At 47.3% G+C, this 17,300-nt stretch overlaps 1 protein-coding gene across 4 annotated transcripts in view; it reads right to left on the bottom strand.

Moving 5' to 3' along the window:
* Nucleotides 1-5,999, bottom strand: part of RAI2 (retinoic acid induced 2) — a 59,317-nt gene extending 53,318 nt beyond the window's left edge. Inside the window, exon 1 of one of the 4 annotated variants that reach the window (XM_030305122.1) lies at nt 5,694-5,999. The gene's annotated coding sequence lies outside the window, so the exon portion shown is untranslated. Of the gene's footprint in view, nt 1-5,108; nt 5,400-5,693 lie in introns of those variants that run through there. The other 3 variants (XM_030305124.1, XM_030305125.1, XM_030305123.1) reach the window with 3 other exon arrangements.
* Nucleotides 6,000-17,300: the final 11,301 nt, after the last annotated feature.

Raw genomic sequence — 17,300 nt, forward strand, 5'->3', positions numbered from 1 at the left:
TATGTGCATCCTCTCTTACCCCTTCCCTTCTTTAAGACTGGCTCCAGCCCCAAATAAGCCACTCCCCCCATTAGGGTGTCTACTTGGGACACTATTCTCCAAGCACAAATCCCCAGGAAGGATATTATTAGACCAGGTGTCAAGGAAATCAACTGCCCAGGCAAGACACGGCTCCCCAGTGGACAAGGACACCAGCCTGAGGTGGGGAGAGGTAGAGGAGAGGAGAGGAAAGGGGTCATTTTGTTCAAGCCATCCTTGTCCGTTCCCATCCCCCATCTTGCTCTCTCATCTCCGTTGAGTTTCAGGAGCCCACACTCCTCAGGAGAACTTGGCTGAGCAAGCATGCTCAGGGATAGACTTGATCGTGCACCCCCCACCCACAAGGACTCCTTAGCCACGGAAAATCAAAGTGGCCTGACGCCAGGCTGTTGTGGCTACTGAGTCAGCCCATGCTTCCCATCTGCCATGGAGACACAGGGTATTTATGTCCCTAAAATACCTGGAGGTACTATGAGGCTGAAGACACAGGTTGCTGGTTAGTCTGCTCTAAAGAGCACTGCCTAATAGAAATACATACGCCATTTAAAAATTTGCGGTAGGTACAGGGGCATGTGGGTGGCTCAGTCGGTTAAGCGTCCGACTCCTGATTTTTGTTCAGATCACGATCCTACGGATCGTAAGTTCGAGGCCCTGATTGGGCTCTGTGCTGACAATGTGAAGCCTGCTTGGGATTCTCTCTCTCCCTCTCTGTCTGCCCCTCCCCACTCATTCTCTCTCTCTCTCTCAAAGTAAATAAACTTAAAAAAATTTTGTTTAAGTTTCTGGTAGGTACATTAAAAAAGATTAAAAGAAACAGGTGGCACTCATTTTAATACTATAGCTTATTTGAACAACATATTCAAAATATTATCATTGTGCCATGTAATCGATATAAAATTATTAACGAGCTATCTTGCATTCTTTTTTTTGTACTAAGTCTTAGAAATCCCACGCATATTTTATCCTTATAGCACATCCTGCTTTGGACTAGCCACCTTGTGACTGCTTAATAGCCACATGTGACTAGTGGCTACTATATGGGATGGTGCAGATACAGAACATTTCCTTCATCATAAACAGTTCTCATAGACAGTGCAGTGCTGAAAGACCAAAAAGCTGTGGGAAGAAAGAGTGACGGGTGAGTGCAGGGTGAGCCATCAAGTTATTGGAGCAAAGAATTACAGTGAAAATGGGAATCGTAAGGATTGGGATATTCTGGAAGCCCACCTCCACGTCTAAGGGGAGATTAAAACAGGCTTTTATGAGAGGCTCGGGGCCCATGCATACATCATGGGGAGGCCGCTCCACAGCAGTGAGAAGGCCGGCAAGTATAATCACTACTCAAGGCATCTGCCGCTTGAGCCGCCTCCATATTAGCTCTTCTGATCTGTTTACGGCAGGGGCTGGGACAGAAGATCACCAAAGTCACGTACGATCTTTCAATAACAATTCTGGGTTTGCAATCTAATTTGGTGAAGCAGATAAAGAAACATGATCAAATTACGTGTGCCTGTGTTTGTGCGTGTATGTGTGTTTGTGTGTGTGTTCCTGGCTGGAGAGGGAAGGAGGGTCATGTGCAAAACCCAGAAGTACGAATGTGACCACCAAAATCACCTGCTCACCAGCTGCCATCAGAGCACAGGAGAGCGGTAGACTTAAGAAGCTCATGAAACATTTTGAGCCACAAAGGAGACGCCTGGAAAGAATGAGATGATGGGCATCCGGGCAGACAAACAGGTGGGAGGGAGAAGTGGTAATCAGAGGCATTCTCCAAAGACAAGAGCTGCCAACTCTATAGCAAAGATGTCACCCTGATCCCCAAATCAAGCTTAATTCAAAATCCCACGCAGGCTTTTGTGCAGGGGAGAGTGCAATTAGCCATCTTTCCCTCTGCTCGAGAGTCTCATTCTCGGAGGTCCCCCTCATATTCTGATCAGGGAGGGGCAGAATCATATCTGGATTCAAATTCTGGCTCTCCCAGTGGCTCCAGAGTTTCTGCAGAGGGGATAAAGGCTACCATCTGGTTGGAAAGGAGCTAAGGGACTTGCTTACCTAATGCAATTGCATAGCAAGACCTCATCTCACTTTTACTGAGAATTTATTTATTTGAGACGGTCAGAGTCAGAAATCCCTCATGCATCCTTTGGTCCTACCATGGACCTCGGGCTAATTATTTAAGCTGTCTTAGCCTCACTTTCCTCATCTATAAAATGGGAATTATCTTTGCCCACGTCACAAGAACTTGTCATCTTGGACCTACCCCAGGCTAGAAATGGAGCATGATACCAGGAACTCCAAGTCCCCAGAGAAACATAAAAATCTCCGCATTTGTCCCTGCTGAGTCTCCCTTGACAATGACTTACAGCTGCCTCCCCACCACCATCCACTCCATCAGCTCCATCATTTCATCACTCAACTCTTATTTACTCACCAACGGTTGGGCGTTGGGGATTCCAAAAGGAAGAGGCAGTCTTTCCATCTGAAATAGTTTGGGACTATTTGGGGTCTATCTGCTTGGCTATAAGCATGTGCCCTGGGTGACTGGGCTGCCTCACTGGTAGGCTCCCTGCCCCCAAGTTAGGTACCATACTTTGTGAATGCATAGGGGCTGAGGGCCCTGGCCTTGGGGAGAAAAAAATAAGAGACAGCGGGGTTAGAGGGACACGTAGCCCCTTTAACTCATAACCACCAAAGTCTGGAGTCAGACACGCGACTGGAAATTTCTCTGAGCCTCAGATTCCTTATCTGTAAAATAATGCCTCCATCACATCATGGTTTCCCACATGTCAAGTGTTTGGCAGACAGAGAGTAGCAACAAATGTTAATTCCTTTCCTAATTTATTTCCCTCCACTACCCTCCTCCCCCCAAATCTAAGGTTAGGGAAGGAGCCAGAGAATAGACACTTGCTATTTTCTTACCGGAGATTGGGAGCACACTGTGTGTGGACACTGCCACATACAGAATACCTCCGTTCAGGATCAAGTGGAGTTGGGGAGGCCGGTGCTATTTAGTCGCTGGGTCACTGTAGCTAGAGCTGTATCTGTTCCCCTGGTGCTATAGCACTCCCAGCAACACCTCATCACACACCTCTCGATTTTTCTTTTTCTTTCTAGCCTTTCAGAGGCCCTGTCTCAGAGGCTCTGTTTTCTGGCTACCAGACCTTTTATTTATTTTATGGTTCTTACCCAACTGCCCACCAACCAAGTCCTTACACTGGCAACTGGCATCACCTGGAAAGCTGTGTTCTCATTTTTTCCTGAGATGGGCAGGTTTTCCCTGGGGCCAAACCTCACAGCTGGAAGTCTGCTGCTTCTTTGCATGATAAAGGACGCCGCGGGGGGGGGGGCGCCCCACCCCCACCCCCCGCAAACGTCCCATGGGCTGGTGCCAAAGCGGCCAATACCCTAAGTTCCAGTCTGACTTGGCTCACCGTGCCTGGGCCGCGTTGGAATGCCTGTAGTGGGAATCAGTTGGGATGACACACAAGTGGTCATTCGTAGGATATTTATGGGGTCTGTGGATTCAGGGGTGGGTGGGTGGCCTCTGAGGGCTTCTAAGGGGCAGATGAACCGGGATGTCACCCGGTTTATGATTCTGTGCCTTCCAGCCCACCCCCGACTTCTGAAAGTGGCACAGCTCCCCATGTTCCTCTTGAGAAGAAAATGCAAAGGACAAAACAGCGAGAGGGGGCATAATGCTGCCTGGTGAGCAGCTCCCATGCCCGAGCCTCCCCACTAGCCTCCTCCCACACTGCCACCCCTCCACCGTGACAAAAGCACATCACAACACATTTTCTAAGTTATCTTAAGTCTCTCGGTCAATCAACAAATGATTCTGAAGACTCAAAAGGAGGAAGAGAGACATCTAGACAACGGTGGGAAAGATTCCTGGGGAAAAGCAGAGAAAACCTTGCATGATGTATGCAAGGCTAAGAATTGTTTTCTCCCTGCTGGCTGCTTTTCTCTCTGTTCTAAAGAGAAGCTTCCGAAATCGGCTAAATAAAGGGATCACACCAGAGGATGAGAGATAATGCTAAATCAACAAAAACAAAGACCCAAATGAAACAGAGCGAGCCATGAGAATCTGCGGCTATCAAAACTTTGTTTGGCCGTATCTATTTATCATCGCTGCACACCCGGGCTCTGCGGAATATCATTCTGTTGATGTCACTTATCCTCAGCAAAATATTTACACATCCTTAAAAATGCCAGATGAGGGGGGCCGGCCAGAGCGCTGCCGCAAGGCGCCCCTGAAGCCGGATCGCCCACGGCTGGGCAGACCATGAGATGGGGATACGATGGGGGGTGGCTCCAACGGGCACAGGTAAGAGCTACCGACAGTTCCCGGAACTCGGCCACCCAGGAGCTGCGCTCTGCCCTGCCCACCTCTCCCCTACCTGACTCTGCAAGAAGCAGCCACATCCCTGATATGGTGTCAGCGCCTCCTCCCCCCCCCCACCCCCCGCCCTCGCCTTTCTCATTGATTAAGTTCTCAAACCATTGTTAAAAGCCGGGTTGCTTTTCCCTGGAAAACTGGGCTGAATTCATTAAGCTTCCCCCTGCCACAAAAGGAATATTCATAAAAGTTTGGCAGGCAGAAAGGGAGGCTGACTGCATGCCATGGGGTGGGTGACAATTCGCTCTTCCAAAGCCACCTTCTTCTTCCATGCCCCATCCCTCTCTCCATCCATCCGTCGTGCCCCAAACCTACTCCAGGGACTTGTGATAGGGAAACACAAAGCAGCAGCTGTTTGGCAACATTTCTACCCCTCGCCGGCAACTGTGGTGGGATGCCATTTCCCCACCCAGGCGGAGCTTATCCTGAACAATAGTCGGGCTTTAAACGGCAAACAAGCAAACACACAGAGCACAACCTCAACCCCGAAAAAGCCAACACGGAGAGAAGCGGTAACTCCCTCCGCAGCAAAAGGCGCCGCCGAAACGCACGCAAAAATGCTGCGAGAACGCTGCTCGGTGCCTAACATGGCAGAAAGCCCGAGCCGGTGCGGCCACCCCGGGTCTGGGCATTGGGGGGTTCGAAGGCTCCCGGGGCGCCGACGCACACTCACCCGGCTTCGGGAGGATGCGGGGCTGGCCGAACGTCACAAAGACAAGCCCAGCGCGATCTGGCAAAACCCAACTTTCCACCCGGCTCGCCAGGGCCGCCAGATACGTCAACAGAATCCATCTTTCGAAGGGCCTGGAAGGCGCCGGGTTTTCCGGGCCGGGGCAGAGCGGCAGAGCCGGGAGGCGGCCCGGTGCGGTGCCCGGGAGCGGAGTCCGCCGCGCGCCGCCCTCTGTGCCGGGTGCCAGCGCTGGTGGCGGCCCGAAACCCACTTCGGGGCCCCCGCCCCGCCGGCCGGCGCCGCCTCTCCGGCCCCGCCAGCCAGTGCGCGGCGCCGGGAGCAGGAGCGGGGCCCGGGGACGCCGCACGGGTGGCGGCCTCGGCCCGCGTCCCCGCCCCCGCCCGGCCCTCCCAGCTGGCCCCGGCCTCCGGGCGCCGTCCTGCCCACGGGAGCAGGCCCCTCCCCGGGCGCCGGGCCCCGCCAGGCTCGCCCAGCCCGACGCGCCCCCTGCGTCCCGGTGGCAGGTCCGCACGGGGAAGGCGGGGGAGGGGGACCCCGGCCCGCGCTGGGGGGCACCGCGGTGGCTACCTCGCGATCGCGGCCGCCGCCTCCAGGAAGCCACGGGGTGGTCGCGGGTGTGGGAACTCTCCGGTCTGGCCTCGCCGCCCGCCGCCTGAAGGGGGTGCGCAGCGGTGGGAGCCGCCGTCGCCGCTGTCACCGAGCCGCTGTCGCCGCCGCTGCCGGTCGTGCGTGAGTGTGTGTGTGCGCCTGTGTCCGGACGAGTGTGTGTCTGCGTGCGGCGCCCGGCCTTTACTATATACACCAAGGGGTGGGAGGAGGCGGGGAAGGGGAGGGCTTGGGGGAGGTGGCGGAGGAGGGGGAGCAGGAGGGGGGCGAGAGGGTACCCGACGAGGAGGCGGCGGCGAAGGAGGGACAGGTGATCTCGCCCACGGGGAGGGCGTGGCTGTGGGCGGCGCAGGGTGGCAGGAGGAAGGGTCGTCCGAGGCGCGGGCCAGGGGAGGGGGAGATGGACACCGAGGAGGGCCGACAGAGTGGGGATCCTGCTGCCAACTGGCGGGCTGGGGACCATTCCAGACCCCACGATGAAGAGGAGCCAGAACGGAGCCCAGAAGAGAGGAAGTGGCTGGCTGATGGAGGCGGGAGAGGTGGGGAGGGCCCAGTGACCACCCCCTAGAATGCCAGGGTGACACACGTAGAAGATCCTTCTGTGAGATTGTGAAAGACGAAATGAGCCCACGGACACAATCTAATTTCCACAAACTTGCCTGAGAGATGATTTCTTTATTAATCTAACATTTCTTGAACACCTGGTGTTTGCCAGACACCGGGGCTGAGACCTGGAGTTAGAGACTATTGGCTATCCGACTGCTAAACAGTAAATAAGTAATAGATGCTAGTAGTACTATTGATGATTTAAAAACAAAATAAAAAACCTAAATCCTGTAAATGTTTTAAGAGAGCAAAGGAAGCAACTACACTGCTTTAATTAATCCCTAAAGATGTAAAGATTTTTTTCTGGAAATCAAAACAGGATGAAGATATTTGAGAGAGAATGGCAGAACTTCAGTTACTTTAATCAGAGAAGAGAGCATCTGAATCTAGCTATCCTTTGCACATTCAATCCTCCACCCCAACACTGTGACTCGTAACCACAACTTCCCTCTTGCAGAATTTGAGGTGGCCACACAGAGTGTGAAAGACAGAGAGAGCAGCCTGGCAAGTTTACAATTAGCAAGGGAACCTGAACTTGTGTTGGAGAGGTTCTATTCTAACCTTGTAGTGTTGCAAGCATAATGTAATAGAAACCAGGGCCACATAATGCCATATTATTCTGAGGGTACTTTTGCCTTTACTGGATTCCCTCCTCCATTAAAAAACAAGAACAAAAACACAAAAACCTAACAGTTCTATTTTACAATTGCTTTGGTAAAAAGACAAATATATTGATATTATATATTAATACATTTTCTTCAACCTAGATCAATTTTTCTTCTGATTTCAAAAGAAATGAAAACATTTCTGTGGGCTCCTAAAAGTACTGTGGGCCCCAGGCTCTGTGCCCACTGCTGGTAACAAAGAATTAGGCCCTGTTGGTACCATTCCTTGATAATGAATTCCCTCTTTTGAAAAAAAAAAAAAAAGTTAAATTAAAAAATACTGAGTTGACACAGACACAGAAAGACACACAATACAACTTTAAGAACTGATAATAATGAATCGGGGCACTTGGGTGGCTCAATCGGTTGAGTGTCCGACTTCAGCTCAGGTGATGATCTCCTGGTTCGGGAGTTCAAGCCCCACAGTGGGCTTGCTGCTGTCAGCCTGTCAGGACAGAGCCTGCTTTGGATCCTCTGTCCCTCTCTCTCTGCCCCTCCCCTGCTTGTACTCTCCCCAAAATAAAAAATATATATATTTTAAAAAAGAACTGATAATAATGAACATCAACAGAAAGTACCAGTTCCTACTTGTCTCAGTCAGGCTCTTGGGGCCTTAAATCAACTTGAAGTCATTAATGATACCTGTGGAAATATCTGTCCGTGAATGTGTCTTCAACCATTTTAGTAACCAAAGACTTCCTCTAGAGATCTCAGAACTGTTCTGAATCCTTGGATCAGGTATGTGAGGTCTCTGTTGCCAGGACCTGGCCTGAATACAACTAAAGACACAGCTGGGCAATTATAATTGGGCAAGTTCATGGATGAAAGATCCATAAAGGTTTTGTGTGTGCTGAGGGGGTACGTGTGTATAAGGTACGGATTGATATCCTGGCAGGCAATTACTAGCCTATTTCTTTTGTTGGCCTCATCACAACCCTGGGTTAATGTTTGATCCTCACTGGCAGTTGCGATTCATATTTGCTGCCCTTTGAGGTGCTTATGTTTTCAGGAGAGACTATATGGATCCAGATTAATGCATACTAAACAGGCATTACGGTCCCAAAGAAGTGTACAGTGGCACCCTCTGTATTTCCATCGTGAGTGCCCTTGCAGCGAGAAGGAAAAAAGAGAAGTCCATAATTACAGAGCAGGTCTGCGTGGGGGAAGAGATGTCTGGGGACAGAAACGGGACATTAATGTGGAAGAACTGCATTCATACAGTTAAAGGATGCCCCAGAAAATGGAGAGAAGAAAGGATGTGCCCAAACAGCAGGAAAGAACCACAAAAACCTTCCAGAGCTGCTCACGGTGATTTTTGAGATCTGTAATTTTAATATTGTTGCTTTTGAGTAAGGACTCAACAAATTTCGCATCTCAGACCTGATTGTTTTATCTATACCTTGCTTCTCTAATATAGCATCTCCTCATAATCTAGTGTTCACAAACTTGCCAGATGTAGGATTCATTTACTTATCCAATAAACACCTATTAAGCACCTGCTGTATGCCAGTCACTGAGCTAAGGACTGTGGTTAGAGAGAAGGTTAACATATGGTTGCTGACCTCAAGGAGCTCAGAGGCCAGGAAATGAACTGTTAATGATACGGTGTAACACTATGTGGTGCATGAGGAGTTATCCCGTTGACTAGGTTGACCCTGAAGGAGCGGGGCCAGACCCGTGCTGGGAAAGGGTAGGGAACGGCATGGGGCAGGGCAGTCAGAAAAGCCTGCACAGAGATGGCGTCAAGAGCTGAGCACTGAGAAATAAATAGGAGTTTTTCGAAGTGAGGGAAATACATTACAAATGAAAGGAACAGCAAGCACCAAAACTTGAATGCAAAGCACATTCTGGACACTGCAGATATTCGGTGAGACTGGAGTAGAGGCTGTGAAGAATAGCAGGGGTGGGGGTGGAGGAGGCTGGGGGCAGCTGAAGCCCGTGGTCTGTCCTGTAAAGGACCTTTTTCTTGGAGTCCATGGGGAACCAATGAAGACTTTAAGCAAGGGGATGACCAAGAAAGATGTGGGTTGAGGAATGCTCACTGTGTTGGCGGGTGTGGAGGGCCAGCCGGAGGGAGTGAGGTTGGCAGCAAGGAGACCAGGTGAGAGATGCTTTGGCAACGATCAGGGTTTGAATCAAGGTAGTACGAGCAGAGATGAAGAGCAGGATGCAGAACTGGCAGGACTTGGTGACGGAGGAGACAGGAGTTAGGGCAACTGGTGCCTGGCTTTCTGAACTGGGTGACAGGGTGGGCTGGGGGTGTCATCACTGAGACAGAAGTCCTAGAAAGAGACGCAGGTTTGGGACTGGAGATGGCAAATGCTGTATGTTCCCCCAGAAGCAGATCCTGAGACAAGGATTCAAGTGCAGAAAGTTGATTTGGAGGGTGAAGGAAACACGGGTAGGGGTGTGGGAGAGGCAGTCAGAGGGATGGCAGCCAATGGGGGTATGTTAACAAGGCCAGTTACCACTGTGGAGCTTAAGTCCATGGGTAAACTCCTGGATATGGTACAAAACCTCCACTTCAGAACAAAGAGGTGAGGAAGCTGGTTGAGGGCTGCCCAGGGAGTGCTGATTTTCTGGTAATCCTGGTCTGGCACCCAGCATAGGCAGAGAGTCCTTCTCAGGTGCAGAGAGAAGACGCTGGCAGCTGGCCATCTGTGGAGCAGACTGAGATGGTAGCCTCTAGGGGATGTGGGTGGGGCACCATTAGCATCTGCTCCAGGGAGTTCTGGTTCGGGCATCTTGAGTGGGAAGTGCCTGTTGGGTAGCCACATAGAGAAGTCCAATAGGCATTTGCAGGAGAAGTTAAAAATCTAAGCTGAAGACCTAAATTTGGGAGTGGTTGTGTCCTTGGTGTTGGTTGAGCCAGTGGGTACTGAGCTCTGCCGAAGACATATGTGACTTGAGTTGGTGGCTGAGTCCATCACCCTGTGGTATGCTCACATGATTTGACCTGATCTGCATGAACATCCTGGTGGGTTTCTCTAGGGGTGCCAGGAACTCCTTAAGTTGTACAAGCCAGGTTAGCGCTCATGGGTGTGAATGTGTTTGGGGGAAAGGATCTATTGCTTTCAAGAAATTTGACAATGTATTTAAAATTGAGAGTCTTTAAAAAAATGGTCAATAATATTCACTGGACGATTGATTAAACAGGGTGGACATTTGAAAACATAGTCACAATGCAAAGGGATAAATGCTGAAGGAAAAAACATGCAAGGGGTACTTAAAGCACAGAGGAATGGAATCAAATCCCCAGGCTTGGGGAAAGAGGTTGGAGAGCATTCAGAGAAACGGTCCAGTGAGAAAGACACTTTTACCCGAGGAACATTCAGAACCCATGGGGTAAGGGAAAGGTTTTCACTACTCTTATAGAACAGTGCAGTCTGCATGGAGGCTTCAGTATTCTTCACTTGAAGATTTTATATGAATTGTGTTATGTCTTGATTGTATCCAAAGGGGACAATACAGTTCATATGAAATCTCTGCCAATTTTAGCAAAGACTGGATCAAAGGATATGTGAGTTGGTTCCTTAGATAGGCAATTAGCAAACATATCTCAGACAGTTGCTACTTCTCAGTAGGAAAGCACATACTAAAACACACAGAGAAATAAAGTACTGTCTTTGCTCTGCACTGAAGTCTCCCATAGTCCAGTGGTGGCTCTATCTAGTCTCACAATCAGGAGAGCATTTAGTGTCAGGGGATTTTGAGATGCTGTCACGAGTAAGAAGGAGGCCCATTATAAAGGGTCTGGCTTGTGGCTGCTTCATTCTGCATTCCGCAATCCTGTTTCCTAAGAGAACCCTAACGTTGTGCAGGCATCCATCCCTGTCCATGAAAACACGTGCCTTAGAATTTGATGCTAGCTTTTGGGTGGGGACCATTTGATCCGAGGCAAACGGCATCCTTCCTGCATAACTTGGACCGAAGAGATGAGAGGAGAGATTTGCTTGGGGCTCTATGGGTAAGCTCTGACTCTTCCAGGAGAGCCACCTGCCCTCTCTCAATAGATGTGAAAATAATGTAACCACATTTGCAACTGGCAGCAAAAACATGATGCCGGTGACCGTATAACTGACCATCTACACGGGGACACTGCTGACAGTGAATGGGTGTTCCAGGACTCACTGTGATCAGGGCAAAAGGCATAAACTGGGTCTTCCCATCACAGCAGGATGAATGGTCATGATGATGCCAGGAGCCAGGCCTAGGAGGGAGCTAGGAAAGTACAGTAGGTCCCCACCCTAAAGCTAGCATCAAATTCTAAGGCACGTGGTTTCATGGACAGGGATGGATACCTGCACAACGTTAGGGTTCTCTTAGGAAACAGGATTGCGGAATGCAGAATGAAGCAGCCACAAGCCAGACCCTTTATAATGGGCCCCCTTCTTACTCGTGACAGCATCTCAAAATCCCCTGACACTAAATGCTCTCCTGATTGTGAGACTAGATAGAGCCACCACTGGACTATGGGAGACTTCAGTGCAGAGCAAAGACAGTACTTTATTTCTCTGTGTGTTTTAGTATGTACTTTCCTACTGTGAAAGGCAACACAATAAACATAGAGAAAGAACCCGAAACTCCAGTGGTGGTACTGAACTCCTGGAACAACCAACCACTTCCGGCGCCACCGGAACTTGTAGTTCTAGTTACCCAAGTTGTTCCACTGTTTCCTAGCTTAAACTTCTCGGAGTCAGGTCTCTGTTGCTTACAATTGAAAGCATCTTAAGACACACATGCAATTACAGAATTGTTTTTGTTTTGTTTTGTTTAGTCCCAGATGGGATAAGGGCCATTCTGGAATCAAGAGATCTAACAAAAATAAGTGGAGGGGGGAAGTAGGTCAGGAATTGATATTGCAGTCTGACTTCAAAGACAAGTGTAAATAAGAACACAGCTGAGGCGCACGGTTCTGCCGAATTTGGAAGGCCAGCCACGTACATGGCCATGGCGGTTTCCATTCTAGCCTCACAGGCACACTCCTGCCTCAACAAAGGGCTCAGGGTCCTGCGCTCAGGGTCCTGGGGTCGGGGGAGTTTATTCTATCTCTTGCTCTCTCACCGCTCTGAGTGGTTGTGAACCAGCTCTGCTCTCTCTCTAGCTGTCTTCCCCAGGACATCCCATCTTCCTGACTTGACTGTCATCATCAAGGGGGACCCTTGGCTTACATCTCCCATAGAATCTACCTTAGTTCTCTTTAGGGAGGAGGCCTTCAGTAAGTGATGGCTAGCCACGATGATCTCCCCTCACGTTTGTGCTTTGGTCTCTTATTCCCAAGGAGCTTCAACACCCCTTACCTAGAGAGAGGAGGTGGACAGAGTGGGTTTGGGGTTGGAGCCATGCAACTGTCACCTGAGGCGAGCAGGGTTTGTCCTAATTAATGGAGAGCCCTGTACAAGGCAAGGGAGAAGCCAGATTGCATGAGACAGAGTTGAGAGCATGCTTATCAGCAAGAAAGGACCAGAAACCAAAATTAAAGCCGGGAGGGAGATTTGGAGTCATGGGGCACGAGATAATAGGCAGTGGATTTTGATTAAGTGGAAAATAGACGCAGATTCGGTTTTGGAGAGGTAAACTATTTTGCTGGATGGGAAAACGATGCCAACTATAACACGACTGTGGTTGAAATACTGGCACACAAAGGACCAAGAATAGACTAGCTCAGAGATGACCCCGCACAACCCAGTCTCCTGACGGGGAAAATCATGCTCAGTAGAGAAACACACACACACACCTTTACACAAGCCAAGTCCTCTTCTCTTTCCAGGTGTCAGACTTACCTTTTCCTTTCTTAGAAATTTATTCACAAATGAGCCAGACTGATCTCTCAGTGAGAAAGGGAAAATCATCAAAGTTGCCCTGGGGTGACAATTAGATTATCCAAAACAATCGTTAAAAATAGCTGCTGAGACACTCCAAGGCGGGAGTGTTAATGTTACAGGACACAACGAGCAGCGACCCCTAAATATCCCCGATCGCCGAAAACCACAGTCCCCTGTGCCTGGTGCTGTGGTGACAGTGAGGTTCTATCCCTGCCACTGTCTCTCGGAAGCAGAGCTACTGAGGGCTTTCTCGGCCATCAGACCCACGGGCTGTCGGAAGTGATTACCTCCCTCCCAGATGCAACCTGTCTGACCTAGCTAGCACGCAGCTTATAAACAAACGAGAATGTGCCCGTCAATTTCACAAATGGTCCATGCCTCCAAATGATCGTATGCTCCTGCAACCTCCAGTGTGTGGATGGCCTGTCAGGTCTGTCCCGATTCATGCATGGCGAGTCTCTCCAACATAACTGACAAGGTTTCTGTTGCTGTAAGTTCAAGAGGTGAAAGCAGCTGACAAGGTCATTCGTTTTGGAACAGGGCATCAATGTATAATACAGAATGGACTGCAGTCATGTTGTCTGTCTTCAGCTGGGAGAGTTTCTCAAATTATAGAATTTTATGAACAGAACAATTTCATGGAAGGGGGAAAAGAGAACAAGAGTAAAATCTCTCTTGCTAGGGATGGCTAGCAGTTTTGATTGCTGTTCTTTGCATTTGTGGCCTCTCTGTGCCAGGTCAACATCCAAGCACTCTCTCCAGATTGCTCAACGTCAGCCCCGGCCTACCTCGGCCCCTTGCAGGTGAATTTTCTGATGCTTTTCATCTCTGCGATTATGCCTGCCCAGTTTCTGAACCAGACCACCAGTGTGTTGGGTCTGACATGAAGCTGGCTTCTCCCGTCTGAGCTCCTTGTGGTCCCAAAGCATCGCTTGGCCACCGAGTCACGGAATTCTCCAGTCCGCCTCTCCAGGACCCTCTCCCGCATTGGCCTCAGCCCTAGGATTAGGCTCCTGGGTCCATTTCTCTGTAAAGCTCTCATGTCTTCCATTGGGGATGTAGCTCCACCACCTAATCCCACTCACTAAAGTATTTCCCATCAATCTGCGATGGCCACGTTGCTGTCTGTGTGGGACAGAGTTAGTTTCTCATTCACTGACCTCTTTCCTTAAAGAGAGTGCTCCAAAACTTGACAAGAGTATTTGTATAAATTGCAGACTACCACCATCCTGGATTATCTCTTTCATTCCTTCTATTAGATGGGTCTTTGTTAGAGATTTATAATGATCGTTTTTGTTTTTTTGAAGAACAAACATTTTACTCACAAATAAGGTGATCTTTTGAAAACTATAGCATTGCTTTAGGAAAAATTCGTGATTAATATAGATATACTTTAGAATACATATAATTTATTCTTTTCAAATGATTTTTTATTGTGACATTCATTAAAAATTACATATTAGTGTAACAGGCAATTCTATCTTCAGTATAAACATTCAATCATAACCACTCCCAATGATCTGTATATTCCCTTCATGTTTTTCTCTTTATAGCATTTACTCATCTGAAATAATATTACATATGATTACAGTCCTGCTTTTGTCTCTTAATATCTTCAACGAGTAAGCATTTCCCACAGCATTCTGATAATATTACATAATCAAGACAGACATTTTCGACAGTTCAATGAACAATTTTATCCTGTAGATTCATCACCATATACTTAGCTTTTCTACTACTGTCAGAAGTGTAGGCTCTTTCCAAATTCTGCTGTTATAATGAACACTACAATTAGTTTCTTTGTGTATATCAATGTTCCCCATTAATAATTATTTCTCAGAATAAATACACAGCTGTAATATTCCTGGGGCAGAGACAGAAACACTTACATGTTGCCAAACTGATTTTAAAAAGGATATTCCACTAATTCCAAATATGAGCCCTGAGAGTACTTGCCTTATGAGTACTCACTGGCCTAGGCCAAAATATTATTTTGTTTTAAACTATATTTCACTTATTACCAGGGAGGTAGGCCATTTTTATCTTTGTGCTTTCTACTTGTATACCTAAGGCAGTTTTCAGTTTATTGGTTTTACACACTTATTGATTATAGTATTTGCATCTTATTTGTGTGTATCCATCCTTTAGTTAATATAAATGTAAGTCACAATAACAACAAATCCCAAAAGTGGGATTGCTGGATCATATGGGAGTTCTATTTTTTAAATGTTTTATTATTTGTTTATTTTGAGAGAGAGGGAGGGAGGGAGGGAGGGAGGGTGTGCATGCGTGTGGGGGATGGGCAGAGAGAGGGAGAGAGAGAATCCCAGGTAGGCTTAATGCTGTCAGCACAGAGCCAGATGCGGGGCTTTACCCCACCAACTGTGAGATCATGTCCTGAGTTGAAACCAAGAGTCAGACATCCAACCTACTGAGCCACCCAGGCGCCCATGTGAATTCTATTTTTAATTTTGTGGAGGAGCTTCCATACTGTTTTACATGATGGCTGTACCAATTTACATTCCCACTAACGTTACATAAGGGGTCTCTCTTCACGCTCTCAACAACATTTGTTATCTCTTGTCTTTTTCATAATAGCTGTCTTAATAGGTGAAGTGATATCTCATTATGTTTTTGATTTGCATTTCCATGATGATTAGTTATGCTGACCACTTTTTCATGTACCTGTGGCTACTTGTATGTCTTCTTTGGAAAAATATCTATTCAGGTCTTTTGCCCCCCCCCCTTTTTTTTTTGAGAGAGAGAGAGAAGGGGAGAGGGGCAGAGGGAGGGAGGGAGAGAGAGAGAGAGAGATTGAGAGAATGAGACAGAGGGAATCCTAAGCATCCATGCTCAGTGTGGAGCCTGATGTGGGGTTTCATCCCATGACCCTAGGATCATGACCTGAGCTGAAATCAAGAGTCGGACACTCAACTGACTGAGCTATCCAGGTTCATTTTTTAATTGGATTATTTGTGGTGTTTGGCTCTTGAGTTGTATGAGTTCCTTATATATTTTGGATATTAACCTCTGCTATACCTCAGAAACATGGTTTGCAAATATTTTCTCCCACTCTATATGTTACTTTTCATTTTGTTAATGGTTTACTTTGCTGTCTAAAAGCTTTTTAGTTTGATGTGGTCTCACGTGTTTATTTTTGCTTTTGTTGCTTGTGCTTTTGATGTCATATATAAAAAAATCATTGGCAAGACCAATGTCAAGGGGCTTTTACCTTGTGTTTTCTTCTAGGAATTTTACAGTTGCAGGTCTTGCATTTAAATCTTTCATCTATTTTGGGTTAACTTTTTTGTATGGTGCCAGATAGGGGTCCAACTTCATTCTTTTATGTGTGTATATCCAGTTTTCCCAGCACCATTTATCGAAGAGACTATTCCGTACCCATTGTGTATTCTTGGCGCCCTTGTCAAAGATTAGTTGACCATATATGTGTGGTTTTATTTCTGGGCTCTCCATTATGTTCCATTGATCTATGTGTCTGTTTTTATGACAGTACCATATTGTTTTGATTACTGTAGCTTTGAAATATAATTTGAAACCAGGAAGTGTGATGCCTCCAGCTTTGTTCTTCTTGATCAAGACTGTTTTGGCTATTTGGGGTCTTTTGTGGTTTCATTTATCCCTTGGATGCAAAGATGGTTCAATACATACAAATCAATAAGTATGATACACCACATTAACAGAATAAAGGATAAAAACCATGTGATCATCTCAGCAGATGTAGTAAAGTATTTGAAAAAATTCAACATCCTTTCATGTTAAAATCTCTCAATAAATTAGGTATACAAGGAGTATGCCTCAACATAATAAAGGCCATATATGACAAGTCCATAGTTAATATCATACACAACAGTGAAAAGCTAAAAGTTTTTCCTCTAAGATTGGAAATAACACAAGGGTGCCCACTCTCTTCACTTCTATTCAACATAGCACTGAAAGTCCTAACTAGAGCAATTAGGCAAGAAAAAGAAATAAAAGGTGTTCAAATTCAAAAAGAAGAAAGTAAATGGTCTCTTTGCAGATGACATGATCTTATATAGAAAAAAACCCCAGGGATGCCTGGGTGGCTCAGTCAGTTGAGCATTCAACTCTTGATTTTGGCTCAGGTCATGATCCCAGGGTGGTGAGATTGACCCCGCATCAGACTCTGTGCTGAGCATGGAGCCTGCTTAGGATTCTCTCTCTCTCCCCCCCTCTACCCCTCTTCCTGGCTCACATGCTTTCTCTAAAAGAAAAAAAAAAAGAAAAAAACCCTAAAGATTCCACCAAAAAACTGTTAGAACTAATTAACAAATTCAGTAAAGTTGCGAGATACAAAATCAATATACAAAAACCAGTTGTGTTTCTGTATACTGACAACACACTATCTGAAAAAGAAGCTGGGGGGGGGGAACCCCAGTTACAATAGCATTGAAAAGAATAAAATACTTTGGAATAAATTTCACCAAGGAGGT

Source organism: Lynx canadensis, chromosome X (assembly GCF_007474595.2).
Source record: "Lynx canadensis isolate LIC74 chromosome X, mLynCan4.pri.v2, whole genome shotgun sequence".
NCBI lineage: Eukaryota > Metazoa > Chordata > Mammalia > Carnivora > Felidae > Lynx > Lynx canadensis.